At 36.2% G+C, this 24,079-nt stretch overlaps 2 pseudogenes across 2 annotated transcripts in view; one reads left to right on the top strand and one right to left on the bottom strand.

The window, feature by feature from the left end:
* LOC308495219 (elongation factor 1-alpha 1-like) overlaps positions 1 to 24,079 on the bottom strand; it is a 110,709-nt pseudogene that overhangs the window by 28,175 nt on the left and 58,455 nt on the right. The gene's annotated exons all lie outside the window — the stretch shown is intronic.
* On the top strand, positions 9,871 to 10,320 carry LOC308494855 (large ribosomal subunit protein eL28-like; annotated as a pseudogene). The gene has a single exon. The product of its transcript is annotated as a large ribosomal subunit protein eL28-like (transcript).

A 24,079-nucleotide genomic window follows, 5' to 3' on the forward strand; every position in this document is an offset into this window, starting at 1 on the left:
TAGTAAAATAAGACCGGGTCTTAGATTAATTTTTGCTCCAAAAGATGCATTAGAGCTGATAGTCCAGCTAGGTCTTATTTTGGGGGAAACATGGTAGATTTTTACTTCAATCAGGAACCAAGAAGGCTGGTATATTTAGGGTTGGTCTCCTAAAGAGTGCCAGCCTATGGAAGAGATGTAAAGGGAAACTTAAGAAAGTATTTGCCAGAGTTGTTATGTCAAAGCTAGGGATCAGCATTGTTTGCAAAGTCAGAAAAGTAGAAATAATTCCACCTAGGGTAGACGTAAAATTTAGATATGAGCCACTATCTTCAGTAGCCAACAGAGCTTAAAGAGATCTCAGCTTGCATCAGGAATGGAAGTTAGGTCCCATTTCCTCCCAGAGTTTTCATAGTTTCTCCAACAGAAATCAATTCATTGGAATGTGAAATCAATCTCCCCATCTTTCATATTCCTAAAGCACATTGTTCCTCTCTTAAGTCACTTAATAATATTCTGCCTTATGTTATAGTTATTTTTGTACCTCTTTCTGGTAGAAAAACCTTTGAAGGTAGACAATACTTCATATATCTTTTTTACCTCATACCCCATAGCACAATTCCTTTCACATTCTGGGAGCTTACACATGCTTGTGAAATGGATTAAGAAAGCCCAGCTCTAATTAGTCCAAGATTAAGTCTAGGATACTTTTTAGTTCACAGGGACGCTTTTTGTTGTAGTTGCTGTTGTTGTTGTTTTGCTTAATCAAATATTCCCCTGACAAAGTAACCAGAAAGTGGTCCCCTTAATGGGAAAACTCACTCATTCACTTTGTAATTAGCTGTTTTACTCAAGAACGTCTAATATTGAAAGCAATACGCTTGCCTATATAGAGTGTTTAGCATAGGATAACACACATACAGTATAGTAAAGATCAAGGAGGAAATTTATACCATTTCCTGCTAGAATTGACTGCTAGAATATGCATCAGTGAGACAATGAAGACAATGACCTTTCAGTTAATTTGAATTCATGAATCTTTCCAGATCGTAGATAGATTCTGAAAATATAACAGCCTACAAATTGTCCACCAATTTACTTCACCTGGATGATTACTGTGAAGCTACACATTATAGCAGTGAATAAAACAGGCTGAAGAAAAAAATATAGAACAAATACTAATTTTTCAGTTCAGTAAACATTTGCTGATTACATATTTCTGTACAGATTGCTGAGTTAGGTGCTGTGCTATGGAGGGAACAAAGGTGTATCAAATAATTGCTACTACCTTTTAAGTACCAGCTAGAGGCCATGGACTTTGTATTTAGTTCCCATTAGCAACCCTGTAGCATAGATATTGTTATCCCCATCTTATCAACAAGAAAATGGAGGCTCAGGGAAGTTAGATAACTTTCCCAAGGTTACGTAGCTAGTAAGGGATAGAATCGGTATTTGAACCCTGATCTGACTCCAGAATCCATGTTATTCCCATGAACCAAAGTCCCTTCCTTTAAGGAGTACTGACTCATTTTTATTTTGATTTATATAATTATGTAAAATCAATTATAAAAGTACATATTCTTTGATCATTTATATGAGTCTATTTTCTGTCCTCAACTAGGTTATAAGCTCCCAGAAGTCAGACACCATACCATGATTTTGTAACTTTCCTTGAAGTGCCTAGTATGGTGGTGAAAAGCTCTTCCATATATACTAGTGGTTTCATAAATTTTCCCTCAGCCTGATTTCTGAAGTATAAGCCAAATAATATTGTCACCTAAGGGAAGAGGAAAGAAAATTAGTATATTATGATACTAGTCTATACAAGGTCGGTCAATTAAGTTTGCGAACTCATCCTAGAAAAATGCTACATACCTCATTGCTGAATATCACTACAGTGAACTTCGAAGTACTCCCCTTGGGAAGCTATACACCAACTCCAGCACCTAGTCCATGCTTCAATGCAATTTTGGAACTCTTTTTCTGGAATGGCCATCAGAGCTGTCATCGTATTACCCTTGATGTCTTGAATGTCATCAAAATGTCTTTCTTTCAATAGTTCCTTTATCTTCGGGTAAAGAAAGAAGTCATTGGGGGCCAGATCAGGTGAGTAGAGAATAACTGTGTTCCAATACAGTTTTTTTTTCTTAAGATTTTTTTTTTAATTGGGGAAGGGGTACAGGACTCTATTGGAGAACAGTGTGTACTTCCAGAACTTTTTTCCAAGTCAAGCTGCCATCCCCTCAATCCTAGTTGTGGAGGCTGCTGCTCAGCCTCAAGCTGTTGTCCCCTCAGTCCCGGTTGTGGAGGGCGCAGCTCAGCTCCAGATCCAGCCACCATCGCCAGTCGCAGGGGGCACAGCCCACCATCCCCTGCGGGAGTCGAACCGGCATCCTTGTGGCTGAGAGGATGCATTCCACTCCAACCAACTGAGCCACCCGAGAGCTCAGCAGCAGCTAAGCTCAAGGTGCCGTGTTCAATCCCAGCCGCAGGGGGCAGGGGTGCTGCCCACCATCCCCTGCGGGATCCGAGGAACTGAACTTGCAACCCTGTGGTTGAGAGCCCACTGGCCCATGTGGGAATTGAATCGGCAGCCCTTGGAGTCAGGAGCATGGAGCTCTAACCGCCTGAGCCACCAGGCCGGCCCCCAATACAGTTATTTGTTTATTGGCTGCAAACTCCTTTACAGACAGTGCTATCTGAGTTGGTGCATTGTCGTGATGCAAGAGCCATGAATTGTTGGTGAAAACTTCAGGTCATTTAACTTTTTCACGCAGCCTCTTCAGCACTTCCAAACAGTAAACTTGGTTAACTGTTTGTTCACTTGGTACAAATTCATAAGGAAGAATCCTAATATCAAAAAAGGTTAGCAACATCATTGCAAGAATTTTGTGAAGTTAATTGTCCAACCTCGTATTCATTGACATTAACTCCTATTTGATGTATATTATCTTATTTAACTTGCAAAACCATACAAAATAGGTATTATCATCCTCATTTTGCAAATGAGAAAGCTCATGCTCAGAAAAATTAAGTATCTGGCCCAAGATCACAGAACCAGCAATTGATGTAGCAAGAATTCAAACGTAATTCTGTCTAACCAGAGTTCATGCTCTTAACTTTTCACTGTGTTTTGTATTCTAAGACCCCATAGATTGAAAGATATACCCTTGATTTAATGAGTTTTTCAAAGAATTAAGGAATACAGACCCATTAAATAATAGGTGGATTGAAAAAAATTTTCAATTTCAGAATAGGAAAATGGATGTCTCAAGAGGCAAGAACATGAGGTACGTTATATTTGCAATATGTTTTAGAGTTTCCTTTGAATGCTGATGTCCAAAAGACAAAGAACTTCTTCAGTGTGGTATTAATGGCATTTAGGAAAGTGCTGAAAATGTTCAAAGATGTTAGACATTCAGTGCACACTGTTTTGAATTACAGACCTCCTGTGCTCTTATGAACGAGTAACACCAGCCACATGACCTATCTCAAAGGGTTCAAACTGATGTCAAAATTTGTCGAGATAACTTTAATGAAGTTTTATAATTCCAACATAGAGGGGTTTTGTTTTTATTTTTATTTTTTGGTGTTTTTTTAAAGAATGCCTTTAAGAAACATTTCAAAAGCAGCTCCCTTCCCCAGTCTTGGAAGCTTTCCCATCCTCTCCACTCCCACATCACTTGTCCTACGATGGAGCCTAATTACCTCTGTCCTGGCCTACAACCCCACGTTAATCCAGACAAATCCTGCTCTTGACTTTAGTACAGAATCCTGGTGGGATACACAAGACTGTGGGAATTGGATGGGGATTCCCTACAGTCTTGTTGCTACTTCCAGGATACTCTCCCCACACCCTCAAAAAGGGGAATCCTTTTCCTTTTGTGGTCCTTGGAATTTTTTAATTTGTCAGACTTAAATTTCCTCTTAGAAATGAATTAGAAGTAAAAATAGATCTTTGTGAAGGGGGTTACCAGATACCCTGCACAAAAATATCAGGTCTCTAAGGTGGGTGCGAGCAGAAGAAGTTAGGCAGGGAATTTTTTTAGTTGCCTACTGTATGTAAACACATTTGACTCCAAAGAATATGTTGTAAACTACCATATAATATTGGCTCTCATAAATTGGGAGACTAATTTTCTAGTAAAACCCACTATAACACAACAATTTACAAGTGGCTTCAAAACCCCATCCTATTCCATAGCAACCCACCTTCGGGATAACTTTTCTGATGTTAATTTTTTTCTAATTTGTTTAAGGGCAACAGTAAATATTTTCCCCCTGGACTGCATGGGACTCATGGCACACCCTAGCCAGGTACTGTGGACACATTCTTCACTTGTGAATTTAAGTTTGTAATCAAGAGCTTTATAGCCCTACATTAACTAGAACTCATTATTTAAATGTCATTGTAAATTACTGAACCCCGAATTTTATGTGTTCCATGTAATGCAAGTAAACTATCTGTCTCCTATTCATACCTACCATTGCCAGATTTCCGGTCTTGGATGCAATCATCTCAAATTTTAGGTTGCTTCTAGTAAAACTACATTTTTTAACTAATTGAATAGATAAATAATCCCATTATCATGCAGAAGATTTGGAATGTGAAAAACTCACTCTATGCAGGGAACATTTCACTCTGTTGGAATTAAGTTTACAGGCGCCATGATGATGAGGAGGAAAGTCAGATGGAAGCTCTGCTCATGGGAATGAATTGCCTAGCTAAGAGCATCCTGGAGTCCAGTCAAGCCAGGAGATGAGATTCAGATCTTTCTAATATTTCTGGCACCAGAAGGCATAATTGAGACTACAAGAAAACTTAAGATTGTCACTAAAAAGAAACTAGGTTGTGATGTGAAGGCATGAAGACATTGGTGAATCATTTCAGCAAACAACAATCATAAAACTGAACAGAGGTGTCAAAAACAACTATTTTGAAGCTTGGGAAATGGCCAAAGGTAGAAAACAATTTGAGAAGCATTTAATCTTGAGAAATTTCTTGAGCTTCAGGTAAGAACAGCAGAATTCTGTGGCTTTCATTCCTGGGTCTGCTTACATACGCTTCTCTAAGCTTCGTCGGTAAGAACTTAGTTTTACCAGCATGGGGCTGGCTGTGAAAACTAACTCTGCTGCTAGAGGGTAAAAACTCAATATGGGGCAGATATGGCTTAAACATGACTAAATCAACTACAAGTAATAAATTTGATAGAAAACAAATGAGAATTCACAGCGTGCTTAACCTGAGTTTGTAGTCCTGGTTAGGGTGAGTAACAAACAAGCCAAAAATTTAGCAGGGAGATCCTGGACATGACAGAGCCATAAAAGGGCTGAGATAAGATCTCCACATATCTGGATGTTTGAGAAACTACACGTATGCACAGAGGAAACCGAAGGAAACATAGCAAAAAGTAGAAACCAAGGGGGAAGGAACTGAGAATTAGCTGCAAATTTGAATGTATCCCCCAACCCACACAGTCCTCAATCAGCAGAAAGTGGAAATCTTACAGGCTTGAGATGTTACAGCATAACCTCTGCCCAAATCAGTGACTAGCCATCAAGTTATGCAGAAACAGGAGTGACTCCTAGGAAACCATGCTGAAAAATAAAAGCAAGAATAAAAATGTGAGAAAAGACTTCAGTGGCCACATACCATGGAGAGACCGATTCCACAGTTTAAGTCCAGGAAAGTACTAAAAAACAACTCTCAGAAAAATAAAACAGAATCCAGGGTCACTACAATCTACAGTTAAACCTTGAACAATATGGATTTGAACTTCATGGGTCCACTTATATGTGGATTTTTTTCAATACATTCATACAGTACTGTAAATGTATTTTCTATTCCTTATGATTTTCTTAATAACATTTTCTTTTATCTAGCTTACTTTATTGTAAGAATACAGTATACTTCTATAATATATATAACATACAAAATATGTGTTATCAGTAAGGCTTCTGGTCAGCATTAGGCTATTAGTAGTTAAGATTTTAGGGAGTTAAAAGTTATAAATGGGACGGCCATTTAGCTCAGTTGGTTAGAGCGTGGTGCTCTCAATAACAAGGTTGCTGGTTCAATCCCTGCATGGATCACTGTGAGCTGTGTACTCCAAAACTATATTGAAACAACTACTTGACTAGGAGATAACGGGTCCTGGAAAAACACAATTAAAATAAGTAAAAGTTAAAAAAAGCTATAAATGGATTTTCAATTGTGTAAGAGGTCAATGCCCCTAACCCCTGTGTTGTTTGGGGTTCAACTTCATAATCCAAAGTGTTTAGTTTTCACCCCAAAATGATAAGATCTGCATAGAAAAAGAAAAATGTGGTCCATACTCTGGTAAATGAAAAAGCAGTGAAAGAAACTGACTCTGTGTAGACTCAGGTGTTGAATCTAGCAAATATTTAACATCTATTATAATACATTAAAATGTGTTCAAAGTATAAAAGTATAAAAGAATTAAAAGAATATATGATGGCATTGACTTAACAAAGAGAGAATCTCAAAAAAGGAAATAGAAACTATAAATAGTAATGAAATGGGAAATCTAGAATCGAAAAGTACAATAACCAAAATGAAAAGCTTACAATAACCAAAATGAAAAGCTTAATATCAGATTTGATGTATCAAAAGAATCAATAAACTTGAAAATAAATTAAAATTATCCAATACAAAGAACAGAAAGGAAAGTGCTTGAGAAAAATTCACTGAGTCTCAGAAAGCTGCAGAACAAAGACTAATGTACCATTTCCACAAGAAGAGAAAAAAAGGAACAGAAAATATATTTGAAAAAAAATGATCAAAACCAATGCAAATTTATGAAAAACCTTAATCTACAGTTGCAAGAAGTTCAACAAAACCTAAATAGGATAAACACAGAGGTGCCAAACTAGATATATCATACTCAAGCTGATAAAGCCAAAGATAAAAACAAAGTGAATATCTTTAAATTAGCAAGAAAAAAATATTCATCACAAACAAGAGAACAACAAAAAAATTAACAGAAAACTTCAGAAACAGTATAAGACAGAAGGCAGTAAAATTACATATTCAAAGTGCCAACAGAAAATAAATGTCAACTGTGAATTTTATACCCATCAAAACTTAAAAGATAAAGGTGAAGTAAAGACATTCCCAGATAAAGAAAAATGGAGTGAATTCATTGCTAACAGATATGTCCTATAAGAAATGTTAAATGAATTTATTGTTCATGCTGAAGTGAAATGGCACAAGATGTTAAATCAACAAAAACGAATGAAGAACACTGGAAATAATAAATGTGAGCACATATATAAAAGACTGTGTGTATTTGTATGTGTTTATTTATACATATGCATCACATATTTCTCTTTTCTTTATTATTTTAAAAACATGATTATTTACAGAAATAATTATACCATGCATTGTTAGATATATAGCATATACAGAGGGTGTCAAAAATGTATACACATTTTAAGAAAGGAAAAAACTGTATTAAAATTGTAATACTCAATATATACGGATAACAAACAATGAATGCAAGTCATGTGTATACATTTTTTAGCACCCCCAGTATACATACACTACATGATAATACTAGAACAAAGGTGGGAGAAGGAAAGGGAAATACACTGAAGCAAAACTACTCTATTTTGACAGTGGAAATGTAATGGCTGTGTAATGCAGTGTCAGAGGGATAGTGGATGGGGGTGAGGGGGTGACACAGTGTGAGGGATATAAATGATAAATGTCTAACTATTACATTGTTTTGTGCACCGGAAACTAATTAAAAAATGCAACTCATGTTACTCCTCCTACAAAGCATTCCTGAATGGCTACCCAAGCTTCAACACTGGGTCACAATCATGATCCCTGGTGTCTCCCATAGTACATTGTTCATGCCTATTACACGTGGTGGTGTCATACTGACACTTCCCCTCAGTAATTCTGTGAGTAAAAGGGAAGGATCCATTCCCTACTTTTTCCAGTATCTAGCAGAGTTCCTGAACATAGAACACATGGTCAGTCCATTTGGCTTGCTTCTATGAAGATATAAAACAATGCTTTGTAGTTATCTCCAGGATGAGATTGTGACTGTACATGGTAGCGGGTTTAGAGTGAGGTGGAATTGATTTTAAATTTGCACTGTTTTGTTATTTGAGTTTTTATAAAGGTGAGCATGTATTGTTTTTATAATAAAACATGTCTAAATTTTCCTTAAAAAAAACTGCTCTATTTTACTAGATTTACGTCAGGGTTAACTTGAATTAGACTGTTCAATTAAGGATGCATACTTTAATCTCTAGAGTAACCACTAAGAAAATAACTGAAAAATATATAGGCTAAAAACTAACAGAGGTGTTAACATGATATACTAAAATATATTTCTTTAACACAAAAACAAGTCAGCAAAGGTGGAACTGAGGAATAAAAGAGATATGAGATATATAGAAACAAAAAAGCAAAACAGATAACATAATTCCAATTATAGCGATAATTACATTAAATATGAATGAACAAAACATTCCAATCAAAAGACAGATCGTCCAATTAGATTTTAGAAAAAACAAGTTTCATCTATATGCTGTTTATAAGACACCACTTTAGTTTCAAAGACACAAAAAAATTGAAATAAAAGGAATAGAAAAAGATATACCATGCTAACAGTAAACATAAAAGAGCTGGCATGGCTCAATGAACATTAGAGAAAATATACTTTAAGAACAGAATTATTACCTGAAATAAAGACAGACATTGCATAATGATAAAAAGGTCAACACATTAAGGAGATATAACAATTAAATATGTAATGCAGCTTTCAAAAGATCATGAAAATACATGAAATGAAACTGACAAAATTGAAAGGAGAAACAAAAAATTCAACAGTTATTGGTGGAAGTTTCAATGCTTTTCTCTTAGTAATTGATAGAACTACCAGTAGACAGAAAATCAGTAAGAATATAGATTTCAACAATACCAACCAATTTAATCAGTGTGTGTGTGTGTGTGTGTGTGTGTGTGTAAAACATGCCACCTAATATTAGCAGAATACACATTCTTTTAAAGCACACATGGAACATTCTTCATTCTTCAGGATAGAAGATACGCTATGCCAAAACACAAATCTCAATAAATTTAAAACATAATTTGTATTTTTTTTTACCACAACAGAATTAAATTACAAATCAACCACAGAAGACAAACCTGGGAAATACCAAATACTTGGAATTAAATAACACACTTCTAAATAAAACATGAATCAAGGAAGTAATCACAAGGGAAATTAGAAAACATGTTGAACTGGAAAAAAATGAAAACAGCATCTCAAAATGTACAGAATGTAGCTACGGCATTTCTTAGTGGAAAATTTATAGATGTTTAAAGCCTATCTCAGAAAGAAAGAAAAAATTTTAAATCTAAACTTTAATATCAAGATTTTAGAAACAGAAGAGAAAATCAAAACCAAAGTAAATAGATGGGAGGTAGTAAAAAGGTAAGCAGAAATCAGGGAAATGGAAAACAGAAAAACAATACAGAAGGTCAATGAAACCAAAAGTTGTTATTTTTAAAAGCCAAAAAAATAAAAATTATAAAACATTAGCTACACTAACAAAGAAAAACAGAAAAAATGGAAATTATCAAAATCAGAAATGAAAGAGGAATTCACTACAGACTTACATAGATTAAAAGGTAATACTATGACCAACTTTATGTGCACAAATTAGACAACTTGTTGAAATGCACAAATTTCTAGAAAGAAAAATAAAGAAATTTAGTTAATAATTTAACATTTTCCCACAAAGAAAATCCCTGACACAGAAGGCTTCACTCGTAAATTTATTAAATATTTAAGAAAAATATAATACCAATCCTACACAAACTCTTTCAAAAAATAGAAGAGGGAGCTCTTTCCGTCCCTGGCTGCCGCAACTGGAGGAGCTGTTGCCATGCCCACACATCTGCAATGGATGGTCGAGCGCGACTGCTCCAGCTTCCTGATCAAAAGGAACAAGCAGACGTTCAGCACCAAGCCTAATAATCTGAAGACCTGCAAGTCCTTCCGCTACAATGGGCTGATTCACTGCCAGACGGTGGGCGTGTAACCAGAGACCAACCGCAAAACTGTGGTGGTCATCATGAAGCAGAGATCCGGCCGGCGAAAGCCAGCCACCACCTACGTGTGGACCTCCATCAACTTGAATGCCTGGGCCACCCTCAGCAGCATCCAGCATATGATCAGCAAGAACAAGTACCACATGGACCTGAGCATGGCTGCCATCGGCAGAGCCAGAGCCATCCTGCACAGCCAGGGGACAATGACGCTGAAGAGGAAGTGGGCTCACCCCACCAAGAGCTCCTGAGCACCTCTCCCCCAAAGCAATAAAGTATAAAGCGTCAGCTGCTTCCCCCACCCCAAATAAATAGAAGAGGGAGAAATACTGTTCAACTCATTTACAAGTCCAGTAATACATATCACAAGAAAACTACAGACCAATATCTCTCCTGTACATAGATTAAAAAGTCCTTAACAAAATATTAGGAAACTGAATTCAGCAATATATTAAAAGCATTATATACCGTGACCAAGTGGGGTTTGTGAAATGTAAGGTTGATATAATATCTGAAAATCAATTAATTTAAGACACCTTAATAGAATAAAGAAACAAAAAAAACAGAGGGGGTGGTTGGTTCGCTCAGTTGGTTAGAGCATGGTGTTAATAACACCAAGGTTGCTGGTTTGATCCCCAGCCACAGTGGTCCACGGTGAACTGCGCCCTCCTTAAAAAAACAAAAAAACAAAAAACAAACATGTATGTGTCAAGAAAATCAGAAAAAAAAAATTTACAGAATCTAACACCCATTATGATAAAAAAAAACACTCAACAAACTAGGAATAAGAGGAAATTTCCTCATCTTGATAAAGGGCATCTGTGAAAAACCTGCCACTAACATCGACTAAATCGTGAAAGATGCTTTCCCCTGAAGATTAAAGATAAAGCAAATATCAATATATCCCTACTTCTATTATACATTATTTTGGAGGATCTAGCCAATTCAGTAAGGCATGAGAAAAGATATTAAAAGCATGTAGATAAGAAAAGAGGAAGGAAAACTATTTTTATTCACAGATAATCAGTACGTAGAAAATCCTAAGGAACCTACAAAACAACTGCTAGAACTAATAAGTACATCTAGCAAGCTCACAGGATACAGTATTAAATCAATTGCATTTCTATATTCTAGAAAAGAACATTTAAAAAATAAAATTTAAAAGAGTTTCATTAATGTAACAAAATATTTAGGAATACTTTTAACAAAAGAAATATGTTTTAGCTCAATTGCGCTGCTGTTACCAAATACCATAGACCAGATGGCTTATAAACAACAGAAATGTATCAATCACAGTTCTAGAGGCTGGGAACTTCAAGATCAACACATCAGCAAATTTCGTGTCTGGTGAAGGTTCACTTTCTCTTTCATAGACAGCCATCTTTTTGCTGTGTCCTCACATGGCAGAAGGGGCAAGGGATCTCTCTGCCTCTTTTGTAAGGCCACTAATCCTGTTTATGAGGACTTCACCCTCAAGACCTAACTAACCACCTCCCAAAGGTACCTTGGGGGTTAGGATTTTAACATATGAATCTTAGGGAGGCACAAACATTCAATCTAGAGCAAAGTACAAAACCTGTACGCTAAAAAGTACAAAACAGGGGCGGCCGGATGGCTCAGTTGGTTGGAGTGCGAGCTCTCGGCAACAAGATTGCTGGTTTGGTTCCCACATGGGATGGTGGGCTGCGCCCCTTGCAACTGAGATTGAAGGCAGTGACTAGACGTGGAGCTGAGCTGTGCCCTCCATTAGATTGAAGGACAACGACTTGAAGCTGATGGGCCCTGGAGAAACACACAGTTCCCCAATATTCCCCCCCAAAACAATTTTTTTAAATGGTCATATGACTTAAAAAAAAACAACTACAAAACATTGCTAAGATTAATTAAATAAATTTTAAACAGGAAATGAAAAGATGTTCTACATCACTAATCATTAGGGAAATACAAATTAAAATCACAATGACACATCACCTCACACTTGCTCGAATAAAAGTGTTGCTGAGGCCATTGAGAAAAGGGAACCCTTCTGCACTGTTGGTGAGAATGTAAATTTATACAGCCACTATAGAAAACAGTACGGAGGTACCTAGAGAAATTTTTAAAATTAAAAATAGATCTATTATATGTCCCAGCAATCTCACATCTTTTTATATATCTGAAAGAAATGAAATTTCTATCTTGAAAAGATATCTGAACCCCTGCATTTATTGCAGCATTATTCGTAATAGCCAAGATATGGAAACAACCTGAGTATCTGCCAATGAATGAATGAATAAGGAAAATGTGGTACATATAATGGAATATTATTCAGTCATAAAAAAGAGAAAAAATCTTGTCTTTTGAAACAATTTGGATGGACTTTGAGGGCATTAGTTTAAGTGAAATAAGTCAAATACTGTATGTTCTCACTAATATGCAGAATCTAGAAAAGCTGAACTAATATAGAGAGAATGGTGGTTGTCAGGGGCTAGGAGGTAGGGAAAACTGGGAGATGTTGGTCAAAGGGTACAAACCCCCACCTATAAGATGAGTAAGTTCCAGGGATCTAATGTACAGCATGGAGACCATAACTAACAATACTGTATTATATACTTGAAGGTTGTTAAGTGAGTAGATCTTAAATGTTATCACCAATCACATGCAAGGCAATTATGTGAGGGGATAGAGGCATTAATTAACCTTATTGTGGTAGCCACTATACAATATATGCACATATCAAATCATTACATTACATACCTTAAATTTAAATATGTTATATGTCAATAATATCTCAATAAAGAAAAAATTAAAGAAGACCTAAATGAATGGAGAGATATACCATGTTCATTGATTGGAAGATTCAATGTTGTTAAGATGGCAAGTATCCCCAAATTGATCTACTGATTCAACAAAATCAGTATCAAAAATCCAGCAGTCCTCTTATTTAGGTAGAATTGACAAGCTGATCATAAAATGTATATGGAAATGCAAATGATCTGGAATAGCCAAAACAGTTTTGAAATGGAAGAATCAAATTGAAAGACTTCAACTACTTGCTTTCAAAACTTGGTGTTGGCATGAGGATAGACATATAGATCAATCGAAAAGAATAGAGAGGGAGGGCCGGCCCGGTGGCTCAGGCAGTTGGAGCTCCATACTCCTAACTCCAAAGGCTGCCAGTTCGAATCCCACATGGGCCAGTGGGCTCTCAACTACAAGGTTGCTGGTTCAACTCCTCGAGTCCCGCATAGGATGGTGGGCTGCACTCCCCGCAACAATGACAGAGCAAAGTTATAAAACTTCTAGGAGGAAATTTTCTTAACCCTCACTTAGGCAAAGATTTAACTACGGCACCAAAATCATGCTCCATGAAATTTTAAAAAATGATAAGTTGGATTTCATCAAAATTAAGAACTTTTGCTCTTCAAATAAAAATAAAGCCAAGACTTGAAGAAAAATTGTCAAATCACGTCAAATAACTTGTATCCAGAATATATAATTAACTCTCATATCTCAATAAGAAACAAATGACCCAATAAAAATGGGAAAAACTTTTAAACAGACATCTCATCAAAGATTATATACAATATTTAATAAACACATGACAAATTGATCAACATTATTAGTTATTGGGGCAATACAAATTAAAATGAAAATTAAAATCATAATATCACTTTACACTACAATAGCTATGATCAAAAAAATTGACAATACAAAGTATTGACAAGGGTGTGGAGAAACTCAAACTCTCATACATTATTGAAAGGAACATAAAATGATACAACCACTATGGAATACAGTTTGACAGTACCTTTAAAAGTTATGCATTCAATTTCTATATAACCCAGCCATTCCATTTCCAGGTATCTACCCAAGAGAAATGAAAACACATGTCCACACGAAAATTGTAAGTGAATGTCCACAGCATTGTTCATAATAGTCCAAAATTGGAAACAACCCAAATGTCCATCAATTGGTGAATGGATAAACAAAATGTGGTATATCCACACAGTGGTATGCTACTCAGTAACAAAAGGGAATAAACTAAATAAACTATTGATAATATGAGAATGTAGATGAACCTCAAAAACATCATACTAAGTAATAGAAGCCAGACACAAAAGAGTACTCATTTCATGATTTTTTTTTAAAGACTTTATTGGGGAAGGGGAACAGGACTTTATTGGGGAACAGTGTGTACTTCCAGGACTTTTTTTTTCTTTTCTCCAAGTTGTTGTCCTTTCAATCTTAGTTGTGGAGGGTGCTGTTTAGCTTCAAGTTGTCCTTTCAGTCTTAGTTGTGGAGGGCGCAGCTCAGCTCCAGGTCAGGTTGCCATTGCTAGTTGCAGGGGGCGCAGCCCACCATCCCTTGCGGGAGTCGAACTGGCAACCTTGTGGTTGAGAGGATGTGCTCCAACCTACTGAGCCATTCAGGAGTTCAGCGGCAGCTCAGCGGCAGCTCAGCTCAAGGTGCCATGTTCAATCTTAGTTGCAGGGGGCGGAGCCCACCATCCCTTGCGGGACTGGAGGAATTGAATTGGCAATCTTGTGGTTGAGAGCCCACTGGCCCATGTGGAAATCGAACTGGCAGCCTTCAGAGTTAGGAGCATAGAGCTCTAACTGCCTGAGCCACCGGGCCAGCCCTTACAATTCTATCTATGTGAAATTTCTAGAAAAGTTACAACCATAGAGACAAATAGCAGATGAGTATTTCCTGGGGCTGGAGGTTTAGGTGGTAATGGAATTACATTTGTGTGGAAAATGTGTACCAGAGAACTTTTGGGGATAATGGAATTGTTCTAAGATTGGATTATAATGATATTTGCACCACTGAATACATTTACTATAAGTCGTCAAATCATACACTTACATTGGGTGAATTTTATATCTAGAGATTATACATCAATAAACCTGTTAAGCAAAGAAACTGCAGGACAATATTGAAAATAATATAACAAGAGTTTATATCAAATCTGCACTGCCAGAAGAGTTAGGAAAAGGGGAAACCAAAAATTTGGCATGAGGATAATGTGGAATGGGCAAGGAATTTGTCCTTACTTGAAAAGAACAGGTCAGGGTACTCCAGTATATGCAATGAGGTGTATACTCAGAGGTGGAAACCTTCAGCTTTTTACTTGGGGGTGATTATGTATCTTATTGGTGTTGTTATTTCTTTCCTTATTATTAGCATGATTTTTCAAAGATTATAAGAAGCATATTTAAAATTGCTTATTTAGGGGTAAAGGAGACTTCTAGTTAAGGAGATGGACATAGGAGCTAAGGGAAGCATAATTTCAGCCACAATGGACACATACGAGTAGAAACACTGGATAAAATATCAAAAAAGGTAAATATGTAGGCAAACTCAGAAATAAGAAAAGGGTAACTCAAGATGTCAGAAATAAAAAAGGGAACTTAAAACCATAGCAGAGCCCCATGAAGAACTGGAATTATTAGGTTGGTACAAACGTAATTGCGGTTTTTGCAATTATTTTAACCTTTTAAACTGCAATTACTTTTGCACCAACCTAATACAAACTGTCGCCTTACTCCAAATGGTATTACCCATGAATTGTAGAAACTCCAAATGAAGAATTATCATAAGAACTGATGTTGAAGTAGTAAAATCTGTAGGATTCCTACAGAAGACAATTCTCACTGAAGATTATTTTATTTTCAGAGAAATCACAGAGCAGATCTAGAAACCCATTACTGTTAGAGATAAACAGTAAATACAAGAAATGGAGACTCACCCCTGAGAAACTAGATGCAATCAAGTAATCTGAAAAATAAAATTTTAAATACAGTTGATCCTTGAACAACCCTTGAACAAATGGACCCACGCAATTCAAACCCATGTTGTTCAAGTGTCAACTGTATTTTCAAACCGCGGTTGGGAATACGCTTATGCTGAGGGCCAACTTAAATTATATACAGATTTTTCAACTCCATAGGAATCAGTGCCGCTAACCCCACATTGCTCAAGGGCCAACTATACATTTTAAAAAGTTTAAAGAATGGAGGTCTTTAATAATAGAATTAATAAAAGACATGAATAATAGAAACAAATAGAAGTGATAGAAATTAGAAATACAGTAATTAAAATAAAATCCTCAAGTAGTGAGTTAATAGGAAACCAAATTCAGAGGAAGAGACAATAGTAAATAGAAAAATACAGCTCCCAGAACACAGTACAGAGAATCAGAATATATGATCAACTAAATAGGTACAGAAAATGATTAAATTAATTTTAAAACCTATTCTTTATTTTAAAAAGGTAACCTCCAAGAAAACTAGACAAAGAAGAAAACTTCCTTAATCTGACAAAAGATATGAAAATCTACCAAAACCTACAGCAACTATCATTCTTGTACTTTTGCCTATTAAAGTGAGGATCAGGAAAAGGATTTCATCTTTTCTAATATTATTTTATTGATGTTTGTAGACAATGCAATAAAACAAAAGGAGGATTGGAAATAAAGAAGCAAATTTTGTTCTTATTTGCAAACAACATGATTATCTCTAAAAAAAATTGCTGGTCATAAGATCAACATAAAAATAATAATGAAATTCCTACATACCGGTAAAAACACATTAGATAATACAATAGAATCTCATTTACAATAACAACAAATAATATACACTAACTAGAAATAAGCATAACAAATGATGTGCAGACATTTATGTGGAAATATATCAAATGTTATTGCAAAATGTTGAAAAACAAAGACTTAGGGGGCGGCCGGTGAACTCAGTTGGTTAGAGTGTGGTGCTAATAACACCAAGGTTGTCGGTTCAATCCCCACATGGGCCACTGTGAGCTGCGCCCTCCTTAAAACAAAACAAAACAAAACAAAAACAGAAAAAAAAAAGAAAAAAAAAGACTTAGATTAATGGAGAGGTATATCTGTTCAAGGATGGAAAGATTCAATATTTTAAGGTTGGCAAATTGTATCAAGTTAATCTCTAAATTAATGCACTTTCAATTAAAGGCCTACCAGTATATTTTCTGTAATTTAACAAACTGAGTCTAAATTTCATGTAAAAGAGCAAAATTCTAATGAAAATTCAAGACATTTCTGAAAAAAAATTTAGGGAAAGAACGTTTGCTCGCCAGATATACAGAACTATATAAAGCCATAGTGATTAAAACAGAATAGTTTAGTATGAGAATAGATAAATAGATCAGTGGAATAGAATAGAGAGCCCCAAAACAAACCAGATATATGATAATTAATATAAAAATAGCCTTATAAATCACTGGAGAAATTCTAAACTATTCAATGAGAACTATCAGGACATTTGATTATCTGAATATGGAAAACAATAGATTTTTACCCCAGATCACTGATAAAAAAAAAAAAATCTCGAATGTACCTGAATGTGGATATCAAAACTTTAAAAATATTAGAAAAAATTAGGAGAATATATTTATGTCCTTAGCATAGGTCATAAAAAACACAAACCACAAAGGGAAATATCAATAAATTGGATTACATTAAAATTTTAAATTTGTGTGCAAAAAATGCATCATAAATTACATTAAAATTTGAACAACCGGTTGGGAGAATATATTTGCAACATGTATAACCATCAAATAGTTGGCATCTACAATACATAAAAATCTTCTACATACCATATTTCCCCCCAAAATAAGATCAGGTCTTATATTAATTTTTGCTTCAAAAGACGAATTAGGGATTATTTTCAAGGGATATCTTATTTTTTCATGTACAACAATCTACATTTATTCATGTACAACAATCTACATTTATTCATGTACAAAAATCTACATTTATTCAAATACAGTCATGTCATCTTCTTCTGGAACAGGTCATAACTCTCCAAACCCCGAATTCCAGCTTGAATTTCTTGCAACTCCATATCCTGTAGAACCATTGGCTCCAATCTCTCATGTCCAGCAACAGAGCTCTCCTTCAATGAGCACTTCTGTCCATGTAGCCCGCTCGTAGTGCATTGGCAACACAGCTGTCAGTCATTTTATCCCATGAATTCTTCACCCAAGTCAAGACTTCTTGCAGGCTAGGCTTCACAAAGTTTCCACACTGATTTCTCTCCATTCTATTTTCAATGTAGTCTTTGGATTTCCATGTGCAAATCATCCTTGAATGGCTTGTTTATTGCACTATCAAGAGTCTGGAGATAGGCAGCCATTCATGCGGGAATCATTATTTGATCTATTCTTCTCCCTGCAAGGAAGTTCTTCGTGTCTTTAGCGCTGTGAGTGCTGGCTGAATCCCAGACCAGCAGACCTCTTTGGCCACTTCACAAAACAAGTGGCAGCATTAAATCGACCCACTTCCTTATAACTGCTTGTATGCACCAGGCTTTTTCGGTTTCAAGAACATAAATGCCTGAAACGTGTTCAACCTTATCTTTCTTGCCCTTAGTGATGATTAGAGGTGGGGCTTTCTTTCCATCCAGACAAATTGCCAAAATACAGGTAACACGCCCACTTTTGTAAGCAGTGGAGGGAATGTAGATTGATGAGGTACCCCTCCGATCAATTGTTGTTTGAGATCCTTGGCCCATAAACACTGCAGTTTCATCCATAGCAATCATGTTGGAGAGCTGGTATTTAGAAAAGTCGATGCCATCAACAAAGGACTTGAATGCAAGTGCATGTTTAACAACTTCAGTACCTTCCAGCTTGAACAATGTTGTCGATCTTCTTAGAGACAGTTCATATCACTGAAGGAAGCCATCCAGCCAGTGTTGTGATGCTTTGAATTCTTCTGGGGATATTTCTAACTGTGGTGCCCTTGCAAGAGCAAATGCTTGAATATCAGCCCTGAGAACAACCAAAGACTTTGCTCTCCTGTCAGCAATCCATTCACAGATGATGTCTTCCAGCTCAGGAAATAATGGTTGCCGACCGGATCCACACTTGTGCTTCTTAGCATTTCCCTCGTCCACCTGTTGACTGAGGTTATCGTACTCTGCTCATCATTTTCGGACCATTTGGAGATCCAACTTCTCTTTGCAGAAAGCCGTAAGATTCTAGCCCCGGGAGTCCACCACGATTCCTTTCTTGTACTCGACAGAATAGCTCTTTCTTTTTGCACTCATCTTGTCTGGGGATCAAAATATTATTTCCTATAAATCTATCACTAAATCAAGTGTTAATTGAAGACTTATGAGACAGGAGTGGCAACAAAAATGATGACAGTTAAGAACAATGGTCCAATTAATGAATGCCAACTATAATTTTATATATATAATGTGATGGTTCAGTGTGAGGTCGGAGGGATAGTGGATGGGGGGAGGGGGGTTCACAGTGTGAGGAATATAAATGATGAACGTCTAAGTATTACCTTGTCTTGTACACCTGAAACTAATAAATAAAAAAAAAAAAAAAAAGAACAATGGTCCACACAAAAGCAATGAAAAATTACAGGCACCAAAATTCAGAAACCTTTTCTTTATTTCACATGAGTGCATTAAGTACATCCATTACAACACATGAGGTATTTAATTATGAAGATTCATATTAGACCCAACCACATCCATTCGTTATCAGGCGCGCATGTTATTCATGCATTGCGTCTGTGCTCCGATTGGTCATTTGGCAGTAAGTCTCGAGTTTATTTGTTTAGATAGGCATTTACCTCTTGTCCAAAGGCAACTGCTTGGGTATTTACAAATACTTAATTATAATTTATGTTATCATTTATTTTAAGTATTAATGCCAATAATATTATTTATTTATATTTAATTATATATTAATATCATTATTTTATAATTCAATATGTCTGTTGTGTGTTGCAATAGGTATATTAAATGCGTCCGTCTGGCTGATGGTCTTAACTGGGGCTTATTTTTGGGGTAGGGCATATATTATGAGCATCTTAAAAAATCATGCTAGGGCTTATTTTCCAGTTAGGTCTTATTTTCGGGGAAATATGGTACCAATTAGAAATAGACAAATACATCAGAAAAAAAGTAGGTAAATGATATAAACAGGCAGGTCACAGAAGAGGGCACAGAAATGGCAAGTAAACATAAAAAGAGGTTCAACCCTGCAAGTAATCAGGAAAATGCAAATAAAAACAAAAAATAACTTCTATTTTACATCATCAGATCGATAAAAATAAAAAGTCAGAAACTATCAAATGTTGATGAATCTCTAGCAATCTAGGAACATTCAAACACTGCTAATGAGAATATAAATTAGTGCAAGTGCAGTTTGGCATTATTAGTAAAGTTGGAAATACCTAGCCATTCCATTTTAAGTATGTATGTATACACGAGCAACTTTCACTGTGTCCAAAGAGACGTTTTATGTATTGCAGGATCACTGTAATAACAACTAGTAACAACTTAATGCTCATCAAATTGGGATGTATTTATGTAATGAAATATTAAATAGCTGTTATAAATGAACTGACTCTCCTCCAAAAATATACTGAGACATGTTGAAATAAAAGAGCAAAGTGCACAATTATGTGAATGGTATGATATTATTTATGTAAACACACATATGGATATACATTAAACACACAATTAATATATATGTGATAAAGTTATAAGAACACAGACTGGAAAGACACTAGAATTCAAAATTCAGGATAGTGAAAGGAGAAAGGTAAATGGCACTGGAAAAGGAATACAAAGAAACCTTCAAGTCTCTCTGTTGTTATTTTTCTTGTCTTTAAAAAAATATAAAGCAAATGACAAAATTCAATTATGTGCTTTGCATACTTGATTGTTCATTATATTATTCTCTGTACTTTGCCTGTACTTAACAATTTGTTTCAATAATAAAATAAACATGCAACATGAGGTACAGAAGGATTTGGGGAAACACACTTATTCATAGTTACTCATTGGAATCCCCTCTTTTCCCTCAAAGAAATTTAAAATGATCCTACATCTGGTGTAGAATTGCTATGGGGATATTGTTTGAGTAAGGATTGCTGTGTATAAAGATTATGCAATAAAATGTTGTTTGAATAAATATATAGAGATTCATATACAATGTGTGATATATACTGTGTATATGATAAATATTCCTCTTTTTATTGCTCAAGATACTGGCAGAACAGTCCTCACCTAAAACTGCTGAGCACAGGCTAAGAACTGAGAAAGTACCCAAAAGAAAACTCTCTGTACTACTAGGTGAGGTTCACATGTCAAGGCAGAGAGCCACGACCACAGAGGATGATTAAGGGGCCTCAAGGAGAGATAGGGAAGACAGGAAACCGCACCCTAGGCAGAGGATCCACCAGCTAAGATCTCTAATTCAGTCTTCTGGCTGCACCTAACATAGCAGAGGAAAACTTACAGCAAGACACCAAGAAAGAGCAGCTTTACAAATTTCTTTCCATCTCAGAGATACATTAAGAATCCCCATGAGCCTAGCTGTCTTGGAGAGGTCCTGTCACGCATGGGTGATCTTCTTGTTTCCAGCACAAAGCAACCAATAGAGAGGTCCTGGGACTGTCTCCCTCCCTCTTCCTCTGGATAAGACTGTCGTTTGCTCAGAATAAAACTACACATTCTGTAAAAACATTGTTCCTTTCATGTGCAAAGCAATGCTGCTGACCGGTAAGGGTGAACACTAAGTTGTTCTCCTATAATGGTGAACCGAATAAATGCTGGGCCATCAGTGCCATCTTCATCCTTCCATCACTCCTACTTCGAAATGCTCACCATTAAGCATTATCTTATCATCACTCACACTTCTAGTTAAGCAGTTTCCTAAAGCAAAGCACAACACTACATAGCAGCATAATAGAGAGGTATGATGACGTCGACCCCACTCCACTGGTGAGAGGGCTTTTCAATCAGTCTTATATAACTAACAAAACAAATAAAAACCGAAACAGTCTATGATAAATGCCAACAGGAGTTTCAAACAGTATATGCTGCAGGAGGTCAAGAGTGGTTGAGGTCCTAAAGGAAGGTTTCATCGGTTAGATGGAGCTTGGCATGGTTCTAAAAAACAACAGCAGCATATATTTGAATCATGTCTGCATGATTTTTTTCCCACAAATGATGTTTTTAGATCAGAGGGGGCAATGGATTTCATTGTAAGTGACCATCTTAGGTGCCCAGCATGAACAAGGGCTAAGACTGCTTCTGGGTTGCGACTAAGTGTTGGTATCTTTCTTAGGTATCTGCCATAGGTGCAGCTTGAGTAGGTGATAGGATGTGTCTGCCACTTTTCTGTAAATCATTACATATGATTTACAAAATGGCTTTGCCTACTGAGTAAAATCATGCACATATTACCTATGTGTGGTCCTGCAACACTAAATTCAAGATACTCCTCACATGTACTAGAAGACTTTTGCAGCTTTACATCTAATTACATAGCTGGAAAAGAAAGCACTTTATCCTGAAGGTGGTTTCAACCACATGGAATGTTACTGAGATGGATGTCTTTGTTCAAAGTATTGCACTAGGATTTGCTATGTGGGTGGAATCCTGTGGGATGCTGACAGTTTGTGGTAATTTTATGTGGAGGGAACTGGGTTAATAAGGTCACCATTTTTTTTTGGCTTAAGCATTATTCTACAGTGCATGTAGAAAAGTCTTTCTTATTTCCAGAGCTTACATTCAATATTTTCATTTAAAAAACCATTGTGTCAGTGTATATCAAGAAATGAATCATTTATTTTCAAATTCTATATTTTCCTCCAGAATCATCGTAACAACAACAACAATAATAATAAAACATTTATGTGAACACAAAACTTCTCTGAAAGATGATATGCAAGTTGATGTAAGTGCAAAGTCTCTGGCTTGAACGGTAGACATAAATACCTACAGCACATTTCCATCAATCTCAAACTGGGTCATTGGCGAGGCAGGGTGCAAAGTGCAGTCTGTGCTCAGAAATACCTTGATACAAATCCTGACTCCACGATTTTCTAACCATATGACATTGGATGATTTCTTCAAATATGAAATGGTAATAGTAATACCTAGCTCATAGGATTATTTAAAAAATTAAATGAGATAATGTAAGTAAAAACCTAGTAAGTGCCTAGTGCATTATATGGTTTCAATAAATTTAAGTTTCTTTCCTCCCTTTTACCCCCTGCACTACTTACAATAGGGTTTCCAGGTGGGAATTCCCGCCCGTTCTCGGGAATTCTTTTCACTTTCCCGTTCCCCGAATCCTGAAATATAAACTGTTTTCTGTTCTCCATGATGAATCGTTTCCACAAAGTGATGGCTGATACTATCAACCACCTGGATTCAAGGAGCCGATTTTTCTGACTTCCCGACCAACTTTTCTCGGGATTCGGGAAGGGGAAAGTGAAGAAAATTTCTGAGAACGGGCGGGAATTCCCACCTGGAAACCCTAATTTACAGGATATCTGACTCTAGCTCTACAAATTATCTCTAGTTTTCTATTCCTCTTTCTGTTGTGAGCAAAGGAAAATATTCCCTTCATTTCTGAATGATTCTGTACTTCTGCTCCTGATCTCACACTTCTCTTCTGGGAATGCAACCCTATGGCCTTTGTGACCCTCCATGTCCTTCTCCACTTTCTGTCACCAGAGGCAGCCCTTGCAGCTTTTCTACCTTGCAAGGTTGCCCCAGGCAACCTAGCTGATGCTTTTACTAATAAATTACAGTCTTCAGAAAGGCATGCTTCATGGTTATTAAAAAAGGAGAGTCTATACCCAGTAGTAGAAGATTCGATTTTACATATTCCTTTAGATCAGAGACTGTATGTCACATTTCTTTGTTCCCTACTTATGTCGATTAGTAAATATTTAGTCAATATATTAAATGGTAATCTAATTATTTATTGATTGATAACGGGAGAAGAAAGAAATGTCAGGAACATGGGTAAGGGATCAGAGAAATAAAGGGTTTGAGAAGGAAGAAATCAGAGAAAACCTGAAAAGAGAATACTAAAGGTGGGGTCGATGTATCTTAGCAGGCCATAGATTTTCAGCAAAATAAAAATAAATAAAATAAGGAAAAATAAACTCTGTGCCCTAGTTATCCAAATTAGTAATGGACAGTTTGTGGGCCATGAAATGTTTCATTA

This window comes from Rhinolophus hipposideros (assembly GCF_964194185.1).
Source record: "Rhinolophus hipposideros genome assembly, chromosome: X".
NCBI lineage: Eukaryota > Metazoa > Chordata > Mammalia > Chiroptera > Rhinolophidae > Rhinolophus > Rhinolophus hipposideros.